Source organism: Micromys minutus (assembly GCF_963924665.1).
Source record: "Micromys minutus genome assembly, chromosome: 1".
Classification (NCBI taxonomy): Eukaryota; Metazoa; Chordata; class Mammalia; order Rodentia; family Muridae; genus Micromys; species Micromys minutus.
In genome coordinates, this window is record NC_137969.1 from 197,517,259 (window position 1) to 197,535,892 (window position 18,634).

General features: G+C 42.3%; 1 pseudogene across 1 annotated transcript; it reads right to left on the reverse strand.

The window, feature by feature from the left end:
* Positions 1-16,745: 16,745 nt before the first annotated feature.
* Positions 16,746-17,401, reverse strand: LOC308438133 (high mobility group protein B1-like; annotated as a pseudogene). Its single transcript has one exon. The product of its transcript is annotated as a high mobility group protein B1-like (transcript).
* Positions 17,402-18,634: the final 1,233 nt, after the last annotated feature.

An 18,634-nucleotide genomic window follows, 5' to 3' on the forward strand; every position in this document is an offset into this window, starting at 1 on the left:
AGTTACCTATGGAGGGAGAATAGAGGGGAAAAAAAAGTACAGCAATAATGATTAAATGAAAAAATTAAGATAGTAATTTAGTATAGCAGTAATCTGAAGGGTAATATTTGAATAGTGGCAAGCATAATGTTTTTTATAGTAATACATATGAATTATTTTCTAATGCCTACTCTTTTATATCAGGAATTAATATCAGATCAATCTTATTTTACAAATAAAAATACTCCAGATAATATGCATCAAATAAACATAAATAGTATCTCTCCCATCAACAATTGCATTTGTCTAAGCTTAAGATGCTACAATTAAATTTACTTCATAACCTAGTTGTATGGTTTTATCTACTATGGTTTTAACTAAGAGTTAGTATATAACAGTAAAAAGTGACCTTCAAGAGGACTCCAGGGCCACTTGATTATTAAATGCCTTCCGAATGACACATAAAAGAGGAAATGTATTTTAGGGTAAAGGAAGTCATTTTTTTCTTGGGGAAGGGAATAGAGGGAAAGAAGTAAAAGAATTCACATTTATTAAGTATTTATGAAATCCAGAATCTTCCTAAAAATAATTTCTTATGAGGTAGATCCCCCCTCCTGATTCCACATTCAGTGTATTGGGATTATAGACATGGGCTTTTACAAACAGCATTGAAGCAAATCCTAAGGAGAAAAATATGGCTTAAAAATGATTAAATTTCTTCTGTCCACCCATATCTTCCACCACAACTCCACTGTGATACAAGGGAATTCTGTCTAAATAAAACAGAGACTATAATCCCAGGGCAGGGGCAGGGGCAGGGGCAGGGGCAGGGCAGGGGCAGGGGCAGGGGCAGGGCAGGGCAGGGGCAGGGGCAGGGGCAGGGGCAGGGGCAGGGGCAGGGGCAGGGGCAGGGGCAGGGGCAGGGATCCCTGGAGCTTGATAGTCTGCCAGTCTAAACTAATTGGTGAACTTTAGGCTAGAGAAAGGCATCATCTCAAAGGAGGTGAACTGCCTTTCCAAAGATGACACCAGAGAGTTTTCTTTTGACCTTCAAATATGAACACCCACACACTGGGGAAAAAAAATAAAATGAAACCTACATTTTCCTAAAGTTAAATAAGCCTTCTAGGCAGGCTCTGTGGTATATGACCTTAATTCCAGCACCTGGGTAGCAGAGGCAGGTGGATCTTTGTGAGTTCAAGGCCATCCTGATCTGTGTAATAACTTCCAAGATATCCAGGGCTATGTAGAGATTCAAAAAACCAACAAACCAAACCAAATCAACCAAGCAACCAACCAACCAACCTCAAACAAACAAACAAACAACCCAAACTTTTCTCAAAGCCCCCAAACCAAAAACAAAGCAAAGCAAAACCAAACCAAACCAAACCAAACAACCAAACAGCCAAACAAACGAACCAACAAAACCCAAAGCAAAACAAACAAAACTTTTAAGGCTCTGCAAAGCAGAAAATGGTTCTCCTTTTCTAGAAAAATACTTCAGTAGTCTGTTTTGGGAAGAACAAAGAGCGAAGTTATGAAGAACAATAGTGAGTGTTAACACAGCACTCATGAAAGAGGTTGTGTGACAGTCCTGGGACCTTAAGAGGTAGGAGGAGGGAGGGTGCTCCTGGATACAGGAAAGCCAGGAGCCATTCAGATGTCCTGAAGAGAAGGAAGGATGGAGGCAGAGAGCTCCACGTCAGCAAGGGCTGTCCTAACACTCCTTACAGCCCCACTTGTTGTGCCTTATGTGTAAAATGCTCTGCCCTGTAACCCACAGTTAGCACGGGTTGGTGGCCAGACTAGGCAGCAAAGGAGAAGAGCTTGAGTTTCCTATTTGAGGGAAGATGGGGAGAAAAGACCAGCTGCTGCACTAAGATGTAAAGAAATGGAGTGTGTAAAGGAATGGTGGGAAGTGTGAAGGAGAAACAAGTCCCTGGAGACTCTCTCTCTCTCTCTCTCTCTCTCTCTCTCTCTCTCTCTCTCTCTCTCTCTCTCTCTCTCTCTCTGTGTGTGTGTGTGTGTGTGTAGGATGCCTGTAGTCTGTGGTGCATATTTGTGTGTAAGCAGGTGTGTCTACACATCACTGTGGGGTGTATTTTTATCCCTAGATTACATATCAGAAGTTCTGTGTGCTCATATGAGTATCTGTGTATGTCGTCTATAGTGTGTTTGTGAAGTCTCTGTGTGTATGCTATGCATTGCTTAAGTGTATGTCTGTTCTTGTGTGTCCATCTGTGCAGATAGTACATGTGTGGTGTGTCTTCATTGTGTGTGTTTGATATTGCTCAATGTATATGCAATGTATATGGAAAGCTTAAAGCTGAACTCTAGAAAAGCATCCGAAGTTAATATAAACTTAAACAGAATAAAAGTTTTGTTCTTTAATTGGAATTTGTGGCTCTGCATTTTACTTAAGGTTCTTGGGCACTGTAATGTATTTCGTACACTAAGAAAATTCTTTATAACCTTTAACATTAAAAGTTTATTACTGCCAGGTGTGGTGGCACTCCCCTTTAATCCTAGCACTCAGGAGACAGAGACAGGCAGATCTCTGAGTTCCAGGTCAGCCTAGTCTACAGAGTGAGTTTCAGGATAGCCATGAATACACTGAGGAACCTAAAAAAGTATATAAAGTGTATTAGTATTGTGTGTTGTGATGGATGTGTGTGGATGAAGGCCTACATATGCCACTGTGTGATGCAGAGGTAAGAGAAATTCTTCATTCTTGAACATCGTTTAAGATGGCTTGAAGCACTTGAGTATAAATCAATGGGGCTGCAGAACTTGGGTTCTGGTAAACCACAGTACTGAGTTTTGAGTCTATGCTACTAGCCCTGTGACCTCCATAAAGCCCTTAGGGTTTATGAAGAATAAATGGGTCAGTGGACAGTGGACTTAGCTCCTTAGATGACTGATGACAGTTTTTAGGTTTGTTCGTTTGTTGTTTGAGACAGTGTTTCTCTGCGTAGCCCTGGCTGTTCTGGAATTCACTTTGTAGACCAGCCTGGCTTCAAACCCAGAGATCTGCTTGCCTCTGCTTTCCAAGTACTGGGATTAAAGGTGCATGCCACTACCATGCGGCTAATATTCATTATTTCAGTACACTGTCATTTTGCTCAACTTGTTACAATAAAGCCAGTCAGAGCCCTATTTACTACTTTTAAAGCTACAGACTCTATTTCTTTCTTTCCTGAAGCACATGTACTAGATTCCGGGAACCTCTGAGAGTCTATTTTCTCAAGCTGAACTCTCGAAGCATTGGTAACTCTTTTCCAGAGCTTCCAGAGAACGGTACCTTCATATGGGGACACTGAGCTGCTTTGAGGGGTGGGGGGTGTAGTGTGTGTGAAGGTCTCAGGAACCTCATACTAGCTGGTCTTTAAGAAGCTGAGATACTCTCTGGGCCCAGGAATCTTACCGCAGAGCTGTGTTTTCATACCAAGTAGTCTGAGATGCCACAGTGGCCAACAGTCTTCTCTCTGGGGAAAGGGCTGGAGATGCTGACTTTATTTTGTTCCCCCACCCTGCTGGTAGATGGTACTCCTTAGCACTATCTTTAAGATGTTCATAGAATCTTTCAGCTCCTCTGGTTCTCTTTTTTTTTTAAGAACATACTACTATAGAGGTGGAGTCTAAGACAGGAGGACTTCTCCAAACCATTTCTTCATTTCAAAATGAGAGTCAAAAAATTCTGTTAACAGTCATTTCAGTTAGTTAATAGGACAATTTCAGGTGTTAGAAACACTGGTTTAAATTCTATCCTCAGGCTTGGCCATCCCATCAGACAGGTTTGGTTGTGAGGATTTCACTGGCCTATGGACCATCACTGATAGATACACAGGAAGATGGTAAGCGTGAGACACGGATGGTGTAGAATCTGGACCTTAGCTGTCTGACCTTGCTGGGAAGAATATTGTTAAAGAGGAAAACGTAGACTCTGGCTCTCACACTGAAGCAGAGTGCATGTGACATGTCAAAGATCGCTGTCATTCAGTCTGGAAAGAGGAAGCCTGACAGACAGAGTGGTTTGCATCTGGACAGTTGTTGGAGATGGGTCCTTGTCTTATGACATGGCTGTCTCTGTGAACTATTGCTGGCTTTTTTCTCTAGTTCTTGTCCCTGTTTTGGCTCCACCTCAGAGCCCGCTCACTGTTCTCATTCTTTCTTCTTCCTCTCATCACTGTTGGTGTAGAAAATGCATCAGAAACACAGTGTAACTTCAGTGGCGAAGCTTGGGATAAGAGCCATTTCCATTCTGCTAGACTACAGGCTTGAAATCACCTTAAATCTTAGACCTCAATTTATTCCTGTCTGCGACCTTCACAAGAGGTGCAGAACTTCTTGGCAGGCCAAAGACGAGTTTAAAATGTACTACTACATTTTAGAAAAGACTTCTGGAGGTGTTTGAGTTCACGTATAGATCCAGATGTAATGGGGAATTACCCAACCCAAACCCACTCATTCTGAACTTCAGCCGATGGAGTTCCAGAAAGGTTAAACAAATCATGATGGGTTTTTCATCAAACTCCAGTTCCACAGGGGAAGGAGTTGAGGCCCTTGAAACTATCTGAGAGTTCATCCTAGATTCTGTTAACAGCTCATAAAGAAGCTGGGGTGAAAATAATGTACACTAAAATTTCCCGTGCACAGCTTGTGGGAACAATAGTGACCGTATAATACAGCAGAGAGGGAGCTGCCACACTCCACATGGAAACCCCAATTGTGCCCCATCTCTATTACAGAGCTATCTGCACCTCTGCACATTATCAGAGTCTCAGCTTCTTCATATGTTGACAAAAAAAAATAAATAAATAAATAAATAAAAAAGGAATGCTTTTTTTTTTGTTTTTTGTTTTTGGATTACCCTTGTGGGGATTAAGTTAAGTACTGTCTAATAGGCTCAGCACAGTCACTGGCATAGGTCAAGTATTAAATGTGATGACATTAGGTAAGTTAAAACAGAATGCACACTTGCAAGTCCGCTGGGCTGGAACAAATGTATCTGAATGCTGTAATTCATTTTATGAATACTACATCCTGTCAGACAATGTGCAAACTGGGGCAAACAAAATAATTTGGCTCTCTGCTCCTCTCTGTTCCACAGACAACCTCATCTTCTCATGCAGTGCCAGCCTCATCCCTTAGACAAGATGGTGAAAGTCAATGCGAATGCTTTTGGCCGTATTTGGCACCATATTTGGGTTGCCTTCTGCTCTGCATCTGGCAAAGTGGAGATTGTTGCCATCAATGACCCCTTCATTGACCTCAACTACATGGTCTACATGTTCCAGTGTGACTCTACCCATGACAAATTCAATGGCACAGTCAAGGCTGAGCATGGGAAGCTTGTCATCAATGGGAAGCCCATCACCATCTTCCAGGAGCGAGATCCCACTAACATCAAATGGGCTGATGCTGGTGCTGAGTATGTTGTGGAGTCTACTGGAGTCTTCACCACCATGGAGAAGGCTGAAGCCCACTTGAAGGGTGGGGCCAAAAGATTCGTCATCTCTGCCCCTTCAACCGATGCCCCCATGTTTCTGATGGGTGTGAACCATGAAAATATGACAACTCACTCAAAATTTTCAGCAATTCATTCTGCACCACCAACTACTTAGCCACCCTGACTAAGGTCATCCATGACAACTTTGGCATCACAGAAGGGCTCATGACCACAGTCTATGCCATCACTGCCACTCAGAAGACTGTGGATGGCCCCTGTGGAAAGCTGTGGCATGATGGCCGTGGGGCAGCCCAGAGCATCATCCCTGTATCCACCAGTGCTGCCAAGGCTGTGGGCAAGGTCATCTCAGAGCTGAGTGGGAAGCTCATTGGCATGGCCTCCCGTGTTCCTACCCCCAAAGTATCTGTTGTGGATTTGACATGCCACCTGGAGAAACCTGCCAAGTATGATGACATCAAGAAGGTGGTGAAGCAGACATCTGAAGGCCCACTAAAGGGCATCCTGGGCTACACTGAGGACCAGATTATCTTCTGTGACTTCAACAGCAATTCCCACTCTTCCACCTTTGATGCTGAAGCTGGCATTGCTCTCAATGACAACTTTGTGAACTTTGTGAATGATAATGAATAAGGCTACATCAACAGGGTGGTAGACCTCATGGCCTACATGGCCTCTAAGTATTAAGAAACCTTGGACCACCCACCCCCACAGCAAGGACACTGAGAGCAAGACAGAGGCCCTCAGTTGATGAGGAGTCCTGACCTAACTCGGTCCCCAACACTGAGCATCTCCCTCACAATTTTCATCCCAGACCCCCATAATAACAGGAGGGACTTAGGGAGCCCTCCCTACTCTCTTGAATACCATCAATAAAGTTCTGTTACAACCACCATCCCAAATAATTCAAAGCATTGCCTTTAATGTTTGCAGTTACTGAAGATGATATCTGAATTGAGTAGTTGAGGGATGTTGGAGAGAGATGTTCCCCAGCAACAGTGTCCACTTCTTCATTTTTTAAACATTTTTAATGTGCATGGATGTTTTGCCTGCATGTATGTCTGTATACCACATGTGTGCCTGGTTACATAAGAGGACAGAAGGGGTGTGAGAGTCCCTGAAACATGGTGGCGAGCTACCATGTGGGTGCTGGGGACCTGACCAGTGTCCTCTTAGCTCAGAGCCCTTGGCTTTTCATTTCTATATAGTTCATACTGTGGTTGTATCCAGCAACACAGATCAGTTTCCTAGGGGCTCTTGACTTGAAATCACCTGACTTAATGAAAAGCGAAAGACAAATGAACAGTCATATTACCCATGAAGCCACAGAAGGGAAGTCATTTCTTCAAGCAGCCTGCATGTTTTCTACAGTGTTTGTGCCATCTGGTTTAATAATTGATTGGAGGGAAACAGAAAATTCTTGAGGAGAGTCTGGAAGATGTTGATTTTAGGTTTTTTTAGTGATGGGAAGAAAATAAAGCACTACCAAATTTTTAAAAATTTTTTGTGAAATGGGTCAGTTATACAGTTAGTCTGAATGCCCGTGTTTTCATTAGTCACAAAGCATAGGAAGGAGCGTTGATAAAGTGCTACCCAGTGGTTTTCAGCCTGGCTGAAGTCATAGTTATCTGGACAGCATTGTCTGTCCATCTGTCTGTCCGTCTGTCCATCCATCCTTCCTGCCCTCCCTTCCTTCCTGCTTCTGTGTGTGCATGCACATGTGTGTGCAGGTCAGAAGTCACTGTCAGAGCATCTTTACCAAATTCTGTACATAATTTACTTTTGAGACAGGCTCTCTCAGTGAACCTAGAGTCACCAATTTGTTTAGACTGACTGGCCAGCAAACCTTAGGAACTCTCTCTTGGTAGAGATCCCCCCCCAACACTGGGTTTGTGTCTCCACACCTTGCTTTTGGTTTGTTTGTTTGTTTGTGACAGGTTTCTCTGTATAACAGAGCCCTGGCTCTCCTGAACTTGATTTGTAGACCAGGCTGGCCTTAAACTTACAGAAATATGCCTGCCTTGGGCTCCCCAGTACTAGGATTGAAGGCATGTGTCATGACCTGGCTACACCTAGCTCTTCATGAGTCCTGGGTATCAAACTCAGCTTCTCCTTGCATTGCAAGCACTTTACTGAATGAACCTCCCCTGCCCCCTCCCCTGCTAGCCCCCCCTTTTTTCTCTATCACATTGGTAAGCAGAGTATAATCTTGTGACCACAGGAAACTTTGGGAGGTGCGAAGGAAGGGGTTTCCAACAGAAGACTCTGGCCAGCATGACATTAAAGTCACAGTAATCTCTATGTGCCTATTTGGTAGCTATTGCTTCAGTCCAGGCATGAGCCCGATGGCTGCGCTGGTGGAAGTAGAGAGACAGGAAAGGGGTTTATAGTGACTTCTGTGCTACTTGTGGGAACATTAGCGCCACACTCTGTTTTAGGAATCATGGTTTACACTTCTAAGTTTTTATTTTTTAAAGAGTAGGTGGTAGATGGGATGGTAAGACGTGATTGTAAAGCAATGCTGAGGATGCTGAGGAAGGCGGGTTGGGTGAAGGGAGGGCATTCATAGACAGAACCCCTCTTTAAAACCTAAGTTATCATCCCAAGAGAGCGGGACTAAAGTCACACTCTCCCTTTTGATTCAGGAAAATCTACAGCCGAATCGTCTAATGGACATAATATATTTACCGTACTCAAAAGTTTTAAACACTAAAATTTAAAGAAGGTAAGGTTCACTTTAGTTGTACATTTTGTTTAACTCAGTATTAACGAGTATTCCATATAAGAATTATTGATGAAACATTTTTGCACCTTTTAGTGTTAAAATATCATGTATGTTTGCATCTTTAAAACATCATCACGTTATTTACAGTTAGAACACACTGTAAGAATTTACTAACCCCTGCAGCGATCAGTAGAGACTCAAGGAATTTTTTTTTTCAGAAACATTTTTTACTTTATAGTATGTTATGAATATCTACTACTTAGTAAAAAGAAAATATTTTTAATTTAAATACTGAATGTTAAAACTAAATTGGAATTAGCATCTTTCTTTCTTTCCTTCTTCCTTCCTTCCTTTCTTGAACGTTTGAGACTGGGTTTCTCCGTGTAGTCCTGGCTGTCCTGAACTTGCTCTGCAGTTGGCCTCTAACGCAGAGATCTGCCTTCCTCTGCCTCCTGAGTGCAGGGATTAAAGGTATGAGTCACTACTGCCTGATTTGGAATGAGCAATATTAATAGGGTTTCTGTATTTCTGAAGAGTTCTTACATATATGACTCTGCCAATCCAGCAGGAGATCGATGTTTAAAACTCAGTGCACTTTTCTAGAATAACAACTTTCTTAATAAAGAAAGTCTGTATTTGACCTTAAAATAATAGGGCTGAGCTAAGAGTGAACATTTATCACTGTTTGCCTGCTAGACAAGAAGTCCTCCTTAGGGTTTAGAATCAGAACCAGCTTTTCTAATGGTCTATTTTTTTTTTCTTCCTTCCCTATGTTCTTTTTTCCTTTCCAAATTTCAAACCAGTTACCAGAAGGTGGTACAAGAATGGGATTCAGGATCCCTGAGTTCTGGTCTCATGAATCACTTGTCTTCTTCCTGGTAGAAGTATGAACTGTCTATCACGAGGTAAGCAAGATAACTTCCAGGAGCAGACATGCTCCTTGACTAACACTATGAGCCAGGTGTTGAGTGGACAGTGATATTCAGATGAGTAAAATGAAATATTTTTGTATACTCATAACTTAAAATTTGCATTCTTTGTTTGGTAAGATGACTATATGGGTAAAGCTACTTGGGGCCCAGTCTGATGGCCTGAGTTTAATCCCTGGGACTTACACAATGGAAGGAGAGGATCACCTATCACAAACTGTCCTCTGACCTTCACATGTTCACATACACAGCCACATATACATACACAACATATACATGTACACAAACATACACAAATACAAACACATACACCATAATTAGAAACACTTATCCTCTAAAATATTTTTATGAAGCCTATGACAAAATGTGGCTCATTTATGTGGAAATATGGCTCATAAGTGAAGCTGTATGAGGAGATTTCTAAGAGCGTGTGAAAAAACCTTGAGTAAACAAGCCAGGAGGCTGTAACCTCTGTTCTTCCGTCACATGGGTTGTTCTTGGAGCCCACTTTCAAGCCTCTCCCTGGTGTAATCATAGGAGTGGGTTTTACTTTAGATTATCCATTTGTATTCAGAATAATGTTTGCAAGCAAGGATTGTCTTTGTGACTATACTGCCTAAATTCCTGTGACCTTTGTTCATATCATCTTGCTTAGCCCTCAGAATATTGTCTGATGCTCTGAATAAAGTTGGCTATTTCATGAAGCTGTAGTCTGCCTCAATTCTCAGTCTGCACTTTGTGACTCATGACCATCTGTAACTGCACTCGTAGGGCATCTGACACCTTTTTCTGGCTTTTGAAGGAACCAGGCATGCAGGTAGACATATGTACTATAAGAACACGCACACAAAATAAAAATTAAAGCAGACCACAGGCAAAAGAGAAAGGCGGAGTCACTGCTTTAATTAATGTAAGCAATATAACCATGCCGAACTTGAACTTCAGAGTTCACCACCGGATATCAGAGTCTCCGTTCTAAAAGGCCTTTAGGGAATGTGAAGTAGCCTTCTCATTTATAAATGCAGCACTTCTCTTAGAAAAAGAGTAAGCTTCTGTATCACGAGTGGTTGAAGAACTAAGACGTGATCCATTTGGAGAATACTTGTCTATATACACAAGGCCCTGAGTCCAGGCCCCAGCACAAAAACAACACAAGACAAAACAAACAAAACCCAGTTCAAGTCCAAAGAGTGATCAGGGAAGTAATGTGCTGCACGGAAGCTTTGTAGAGCTGGCTTCAGACAGTATACAGCTGGGGTACATGTGGGCTTCACTTTCTGTAAGGCCGCAGTGTCAGATGCCCTCTGATATCTTAAGAAGCCTTAGAAACGCTCCTGACTCACTGTTTCTTTTGTAATGGCATATGCATCTGAAGATGTGAGCATGTTTCAAGTAAGCTGGAAGGAACTGCACTACACATTCTGTTTGGTGAACATTCCATTTAACAATATTGTAAGTTAGATGTGGTGGCACACCTGTGAAATCTCCGTGTTGGGAGGTGGAGAGAAGACAGGAGTCTCTGTCTCAAAAGCCAAAAGAGAAAAGTTCTAAGTGTTTTCTTAATGTCAATAACTTATGGGTTAATAAATATACAGACATATCTTATTTTAATATCTGTCCTTTTGTCTATTGAATGCTATTTTGCAGACTGATTGAGATTAAACTATGTGGTGTACACTGATTAGAATTGCTGAGTATAAGGTACTGCACTTCCGGCTTCACATAAGATGGCTGCTAGCTGGTTATCCCACATTGCTTTTTGTACAGGCAGTTTTCCAGTTTCCTCAAAGGAAGAACTCTTTACAGTGGTGAGTGACAGAGCAGGATCAGAAGTCCTGTGACATCACCATCATCGTTGGAAAGCAGGCAGCTATGGAGTCAGCCAAGAACACAGGAAACAGACTCTATCATGACAGGAAGCAGAATTATTTGAAGGAAAGAGACTGAATGTCAGAAGAATGTCAGGTCAAAAGGCTGAATATTGAAGCCCTTTAGTGAAACACAAGGTATAGATCTGAGACCTGGGACACCAGGTGATCCCAACATCAAGAAAAACTGAAGAGATGGCATAGGGGGCAGAGGTCTGGTGCTCCCTCACTCATAAGCACAGGGACATTAGGAATGTTAGACACACAGGGCTGCCTCTTCAAAGGAAGAGATGTATAATCTCTTTCCTGACAGGCTGGGAGTGGGTGTGGCCAATAGCCTAGTGACTTCAGAGCAGGTTCTCAGGACCTTTATCTAACTCAGACTCCCCAGACCCTTATCTTGAACATCGGTTCTCAGACAATAGAACCCATCTTTATGGATGACGTCCCACAAACTTTACAAATGGGGGTGGAGGTGGTTAACAGCCTGGTGACCTTTGTGTTGTCTGCATGACCGAGACAACACCAGACCTTAAGATGTCACATGTAGTCAATCTTTTGAAGCTATCCTTATGGAAGAGATCACATGTACTTTACAAAGAGTTTCAATGTTAAACTTTCTGGTACACCAGGAAACGTCTTTACCCCCCAAATGTGCTATGTTTAAATATGCCTAAAACAAACTCTCTGGTGTCATAGTTTTAATGTTGGAACCAGTATCAGCTGCTGAGTCATGTTGGACTGGACTACCTCCTTGACTCACACAGAACAATACTCTGCTGGCCTTTGTGGTTGCAGCGACCTCCTACAAGATAGCTGTTCCCAGCAGCAAATTACCTTTTTTCTCCGCAAATCTTTTATTTCTAGCACCTCGGAGGTGTTTGTGCCCTCACTCCTGGAACAAAACTTAGCTAATGACCTCCCACTTTATTGATATTATGAGAATGTGAAAAGTGCTCTAGCTTGCTGTTTTGAAAAATGTCTGTTTCTCCCACTGACTTGCATTTAAAAATAGCTCCTCTAACCTTCCCAGTAGAACTTTCATAAATGATCTTGGTTGTGATTCAGAACAGGGCAGTATTTGTTAGGTTAATCTTAGTCTTTCTCTAAACACCGTTGTATGCAAGCTCTCTCGGGGGGGGGGGGGGGGGCAGTAGAGCACCCTAGTGGCTCAGACTGCATTCCCAAGTTGCCTGGGGAGGACATAGGAGAAGAAATTTAGGTCTATGTGTGTCATCAAACATAGACCCCGCTGGGAAAGACAGCTGCATATTTGGCAGCTTAGGGTCCAGGCCCAGTGCTTCTTCAATGAGCCAACTGATGTCCCACTTCCTTTCTTTTCTTTTTCTTTCTCTATGTAGCATGTGCCACAGCAAATATGTGGAGTTCAGAGGACAGCTTGTGGGACAACCCTCAGTCAGTCCTCTCCTTCCACTGTGTGGGCTCTCGGGGTGGAACTCAGTTGTCAGGCTAGGCAGCCTTACCCACCAAGCATCTCCTCCTCTTCCTGTCCTGTCACCGGGCCTATTCTTTGTAAGTGAGCCCTCCTGTGTAGGGAGCCGTTTGTGCCACACCCAAACATGGCGCCGGCTTCCCGCCGAGAACTCAGCAAACAGAGCTGTTGCCCAGCCAAGAGACTTAATGCGCATGCGCCACATACGTCATAGCCCGCTCTCGGGGCATACTATTGAGTTACTGGAGGGCGCACCAATCAGGTAGCGACACGAGTCTCCTAGGCATATATAGCAGTGCATTTCTCCCCCACGTGGAGAGGAGAGGAAGACAGAGGAGGAGAGGAAGATAGTGGAGAGATTGCGGGAGACCCCACGTGGAGGGATGGCGGAGAGGTACCACGTGGAGAGAGACCCCGATAGGAGAGATTGCGGGAGATCCCACGTGGACAGAGACTGGACAGAGAGATCGCACGTGGGGGACTGTGCGTGAGAGGTCGCCTAGACAGTAGAACCCAGTAGGGAGTCCCCGGCTCAGAGAGAAGTTTCCTGTTCAAGAAGCCCCCTGCTCAAAGTGCTGCACAATAAAGGTTATCTGCAGAAGAATCTGTTTGTTTGTTGCACGCCTGTTCCTAGCGGCGGGAAGCGTGGGCGCGTGAAACTCCTGGCTCTCTGTAAGCCTCGATGGCCCTTTTAAATTTTTTTTTTTTTTTTTTACTGATTTATAAGGACACTAGTCAGATTGGCTTAAGGCTCACCCCAAAAAGGCTGCACTTTAACTTAGCCACTTCTTAAATGACCCTGTCTCTTAGTGGTGCCTTGTTCTGAGATACAGTGGGTAGTATTTAACTTATTTGAATTTTGTGGGGACATGATTTAGCTCGTAACAGCATATGCATGGGTGCCATACAGAGAATGTACTGGGAGGGGGTGCAACTGTGGAGGTCCCAAGGAAACCTACAAGGAGATTGTAATAGCTCAAGGAAATATCAGAGACAGACTACAGGCTTGAGAAGTCTTTTCATGGAGGATGTTTAATGGGGCTGAGGGGTAGGAGAACCAGATGCCTCTTGAGGTTTTGACTTCTGCATCTGGCTGTGGTCCAGCGTATTTAAAGAACAAAAAAGAAAAGGAATCAGGGGTTTGTGTGGGAAACTGAGGGTTTTGGTTCTGCAGTTGTTGAATTTGAGGCAGTTTTTAGACATCAGGTGATGGTGATGAGGTTTTACTGGTAGCCAGACTCCTTGGGACACTCAGAGCTGGGCCAAATTATGTGCCATATGGCCCGTATGGTTTGCTCTTGATAGAACTGTAGCTCTCTTTAAAAACATGCTTCCTTAGAAACTCAGTCTTTCCGAAACTAGGGTTCAATAGCATTTTGTTATCTTTGCAGAGTATTTTTCTGGCATAGTTAATGGTGACTACTTTGTGGGTTCTTCTTTCTTCCACCCCTTCTGCCCTTTCAACCCCTCACACTAGATAGTAGAGATAAACAGATAGAGATAAAAGAGATTCCTGAATAAAGTCAGAGGTCAGAAAGGTGGTGATGTTATCATTCAACTGCTTCCTGCTGATTAGGGGCTTTGAATTCCTTGGGGGCAAGTTTGATCTTCATAGTCAAAATATCTATTTTTTTTTTGTTGTTGTTTCTTTTACATGAAGGACTACCTAACCCAAACCAACAGCAACCAGCAACAACCAACTAATCAACTAACAACCCACACAAACTCTTGGGACACTATCATTTATATACCTGTTGACAAGTCCCCAGAATTTAAAATGTCACACACTTGCAGAAACTATCTGCAGCTGGCAAAGTCATGTTCCTACTAGAGCACAAGGCAAATCATAGTCAACTGCTGTAGAAAATCTGAACCAGACTCATACACCTGGGGTTAAAACAAAAACATATTCTTCTTATAATATTTGTTTTTTTAAGAAACCAAAATCCTAAAATTGTAACTACACTGTATTAACAATTTTCCATAGTCAGTTTGACCTAAGTATTGTAAGGTGCCTATAGAAATTACCTAGAAACCATTACCTTCTTTGAAGATGAAGTCACTTAAAATTTTTTCTTCCTAAATATCTAGTAAGAAAGTGTCTTACTTAGGGTTTCATTGATGTGAAGAAACACCATGACCAAGGCAACTCTTATAAAGGAAAACATTTAATTGGGTCTGACATAGTTTTAGAAATTCAGTCCATTACTATCATAGCAGAAAGCATGGCAGTGTGCAGGCAGATGTGGTGCTGTTGGAGGAACCAAGAGTTCTAAATCTTGATCCAAAGGCAGCCAGGAGGAGGGTCTCTTCCTCACTGGGTGGAGCTGGAGCAAAGCCTACCTACACAGTGATGCATTTACTCCAACAAGGCCACACCTACTTCAACAAGGCCACACCTACTTTAACAAAGCCACACCTACTTCAACAAGGCCACACCTACTTCGACAAGGCCACACCTCCTAATAGTGCCACTTTCCAAGGGCCAAGGAAGCAATTCAAACCACTACAGAGAGGAAGCCTCAAACTAAAAATGAAATCTGTAAAAGTCTGATATAGATAATAAAGGGAGGTCTCTCCATGCTAACACAGAGCCCAGGTTAGAGAGTTGTGGACTTCATGAACTCTTTGTGAGAGGAAAGGGTGTGGCTGACAGATGGGGAGCAGAAAAAGTGTAGGAAGCAGAATGTTCCCTGGCAAAAAGTTCACTGTCACTGCGATGCTTGGGATGAAGGCAGAGCCTTGAGGCAGATGGGCTGGGTCAGAAATCTGGGTTAATGATCAGAGATTATTAGAGGGTAAAATTACAGATTGTCCATATTGTTAAACATAACTTCAGACATGATTCACATTTATTTAAAATGAAATTGAATGCTTATCCTCACATGCCACGCACATTAATATCACTGCTTACGCTTTTTCCATTTTAATGAAAGCCACTGACCACTAGAGGGAGAAACAAGAAAAGCTTTGCAAAACCTTCATAAATACAACAGGTGATTTAAATGCAAGTAACAAAACATGCTGACTGTGAACTATAGATCCAAAAGCAGCCATTAGCACACAATACTGGTAGAAGAGGGCTTGCATCTGTGAAATCCCGTGGAAATAATGTAACAGAATGGTGCATGGTGCAGGGCAGATTGGCTAAATTATAGTTTGGTTTAATCTGTGCCTTTGACTGAAGAGCAAATACAAAACCTTAACCTGTGTAATTGAGTGAGTAAAGAAAGAATGAAATGCTCCAAATTTCAGAGGTGGGGACACTGGCACAGTAGTTGAAAATGAACAGAATCATTCAATTTCACTGCACTTTGCAGAAAGTATGTTTGGTGATTAATATTTAATATCATAAAAATTTTTGAACAACTTTATTTTAAAAAAAGATAAATGAACAAATTTTGAGCATTTTTGCATAAAAGTATACAAATACATTTTTGTCAGTGCTTGGCTTTTTTTCCCCAAAGGTTTGACAGTGTGCATTAAGGTCTTACTAGTTACAATGAGAAAAAAGTACATGTAAAACAGGTTGTAACACGGAATTAGTCAAAGTTTTCTTGGTATATAAGGATTGAGCATAATGGTTTTTTCTTTTTTTTCTTGAACTTCACACAGTCTGTGAGTTGTTTCTGGGGTGTTCAGAGCTTTCTGGGGTTAGTATCCCATTATCAGTGACTGCATATTATATCTGTTCTTTTGTGACTGGGTTATCTCACTCAGGATGATATTCTCTAGATGCACCCATTTTCTTAAGAATTTTGTTAAGTCATTGTTTCTGATAGTTGAGTAGTACTCCATTGTGTAAATGTAGCACAATATTTTTTAAATAAAAAAGTTGTATTTACTTAGAAGCATTCAGAATATCAACAAAACAGCTGCATTTTTTATTTTTGCAATTACAGAGTGGTATTCAGTTAACAGAACAATTATCTTCTTATAAGCTGCATCAGAGACAACTGAAGATGAAAAAAAAAAAAAACCCAAAAGAAAAAAAAAAACCGGAAAGAAAAAAAAAACCTACTGTCCCCATATATAACTAATTTGTGCTGTGCACCAACAAGAACCTGCTTTAAATTTCCATGCCAATTTACAACCCCCAGACTGTACCAGGCAAGGTTAGTGGCTATTGAAAATACCACCAGGACAGGGCTATCTAAAGACACATTCAGTAGTGTGTTAACTATACAAAAAAAGACACTGTAGAGTTTAAAAACAAATCTTACACAGCCTTACATTTCAATTTTTTTTCTTTAAAAGGAGTGAGTTGTGTACAGGGGGGTTAAATGCTTTATAGACAAGAAAAAAAAACTGCCCTAGAACCAACTTATTCATCATCATCTTCTTCTTCTTCATCTTCGTCTTCCTCTTCTTCCTCCTCTTCCTCATCCTCTTCATCCTCCTTCTCATCTTCTTCTTCCTTCTTTTTCTTGCTCTTTTCAGCCTTGACCACCCCCTTTTTCGCTGCATCAGGTTTTCCTTTAGCTCTGTAGGCAGCAATATCCTTCTCGTACTTCTCCTTCAGCTTGGTGGCCTTCTTCTCACAGGGCTGCTTGTCATCCACGGCAGTGTTGTTCCACATCTCCCCTAGTTTCTTTGCGACATCACCAATGGATAAGCCAGGATGCTCACCTTTGATTTTTGGGCGGTACTCAGAACAGAACAAGAAGAAGGCTGAAGAAGGCCTCTTGGGTGCATTGGGGTCCTTGAACTTCTTTTTGGTCTCCCCTTTTGGGGGAATGTAGGTTTTCATTTCTCTTTCATAACGAGCCTTGTCAGCCTTTGCCATATCTTCAAATTCCCCCCCCCCCTTTTTTTTTTAGCAGACATGGTCTTCCACCTCTCTGAGCACTTCTTGGAGAACTCTGAGAAGTTGACAGAAGCATCCGGGTGCTTCTTCTTGTGCTCCTCCAGGCAGGTTTGCACAAAGAATGCATATGAGGACATTTTGCCTCTTGGCTTCTTAGGATCTCCTTTGCCCATGTTTAGTTGATTTTCCTCCACGAGGCACAGAGTCGCCCAGTGCCCATCCGGCTCTCGCTTGCCCCGGCGCTGTCTCTATGGAGCTCAATAAACTGCAATGGCTGTGAGAGTGGGAGCCAGATGCCTGTACCACAATTTTTAATTCCATTCATCTACTGAAGGACATCTGGGTTCTTTCCAGCTTCTGGATATTATAAATAGGGCTGCTATGAACATTGTGGTGCATGTGACTTTGTTGTACATTGGAGTGTGTCTGGGGTATATGCCCAGAAGTGGAATAGCTGGATCTTCAGGTAGTACTATGTCCAATTTTTTGAGGAATCGCCAGACTGATTTCCAGAGTGGTTGTATCAATTTACAACCCCACCAACAGTGGAGAAGTGTTCTCTTTATCCACATCCTCGTCAGCATCTGCTGTCATCTGAGTTTTGGATCTTGGCCAATCTGACTGGTGTGAGGTGGAATCTCAGGGTTGTTTTGATTTGCATTTCCCTAATGGCTGAGGATGTTGAGCACTTCCTTAGATGTTTCTCAGCCATTCGATATTCCTCAATTAAGAACGTTTTGTTTAGCTCTGTACCCCATTTTTAAATAGCGTTGTTTGATTCTCTTGTGTCTAGCTTTTTGAGTTCTTTATATACCTTAGATATTAGGCCTCTATCTGATGTGGGGTTGGTAAAGATCTTTTCCCACTCTGTTGGTTGCCGTTTTGTTTTCTTGACAGTGTCCTTAGCCTTACAGAAACTTTGCAATCTCATTAAGTCCCATTTGTCAATTTTTGAACTAAGAGCTCGAGCTATTGGTGTTTTGTTCAAGAACTTTTCTCCTGTGCCTATGAGTTCTAAGGTTTTCCCTACTTTCTCATCTAATAGCTTCAGTGTACCTGGTTTAATGTGGAGATCTTTGATCCACTTACACTTGAGCTTTGTACAAGGAGATAAGAAAGGGTCTATTTTCATTCTTCTGCATGCTGAGTGCCAGTTGGACCAACACCATTTGTTGAATAGGCTGCCCTTTTCCCATTGAATGTTACAGCTCCTTTGTTAAAAATCAGGTGACCATATACATGAGGGCTCATTTCTGGATCTTTTATTCTATTCCATTGACCCACATGCCTATTTCTGTACCAGTACTAGTTTTCAGCACAATTGCCTTATAATAGAGCTTGAGGTCAAGGATAGTGATTCCCGCAGATGTTTTCTTGTTGTTGAGGATGGATTTAGATATTCTAGG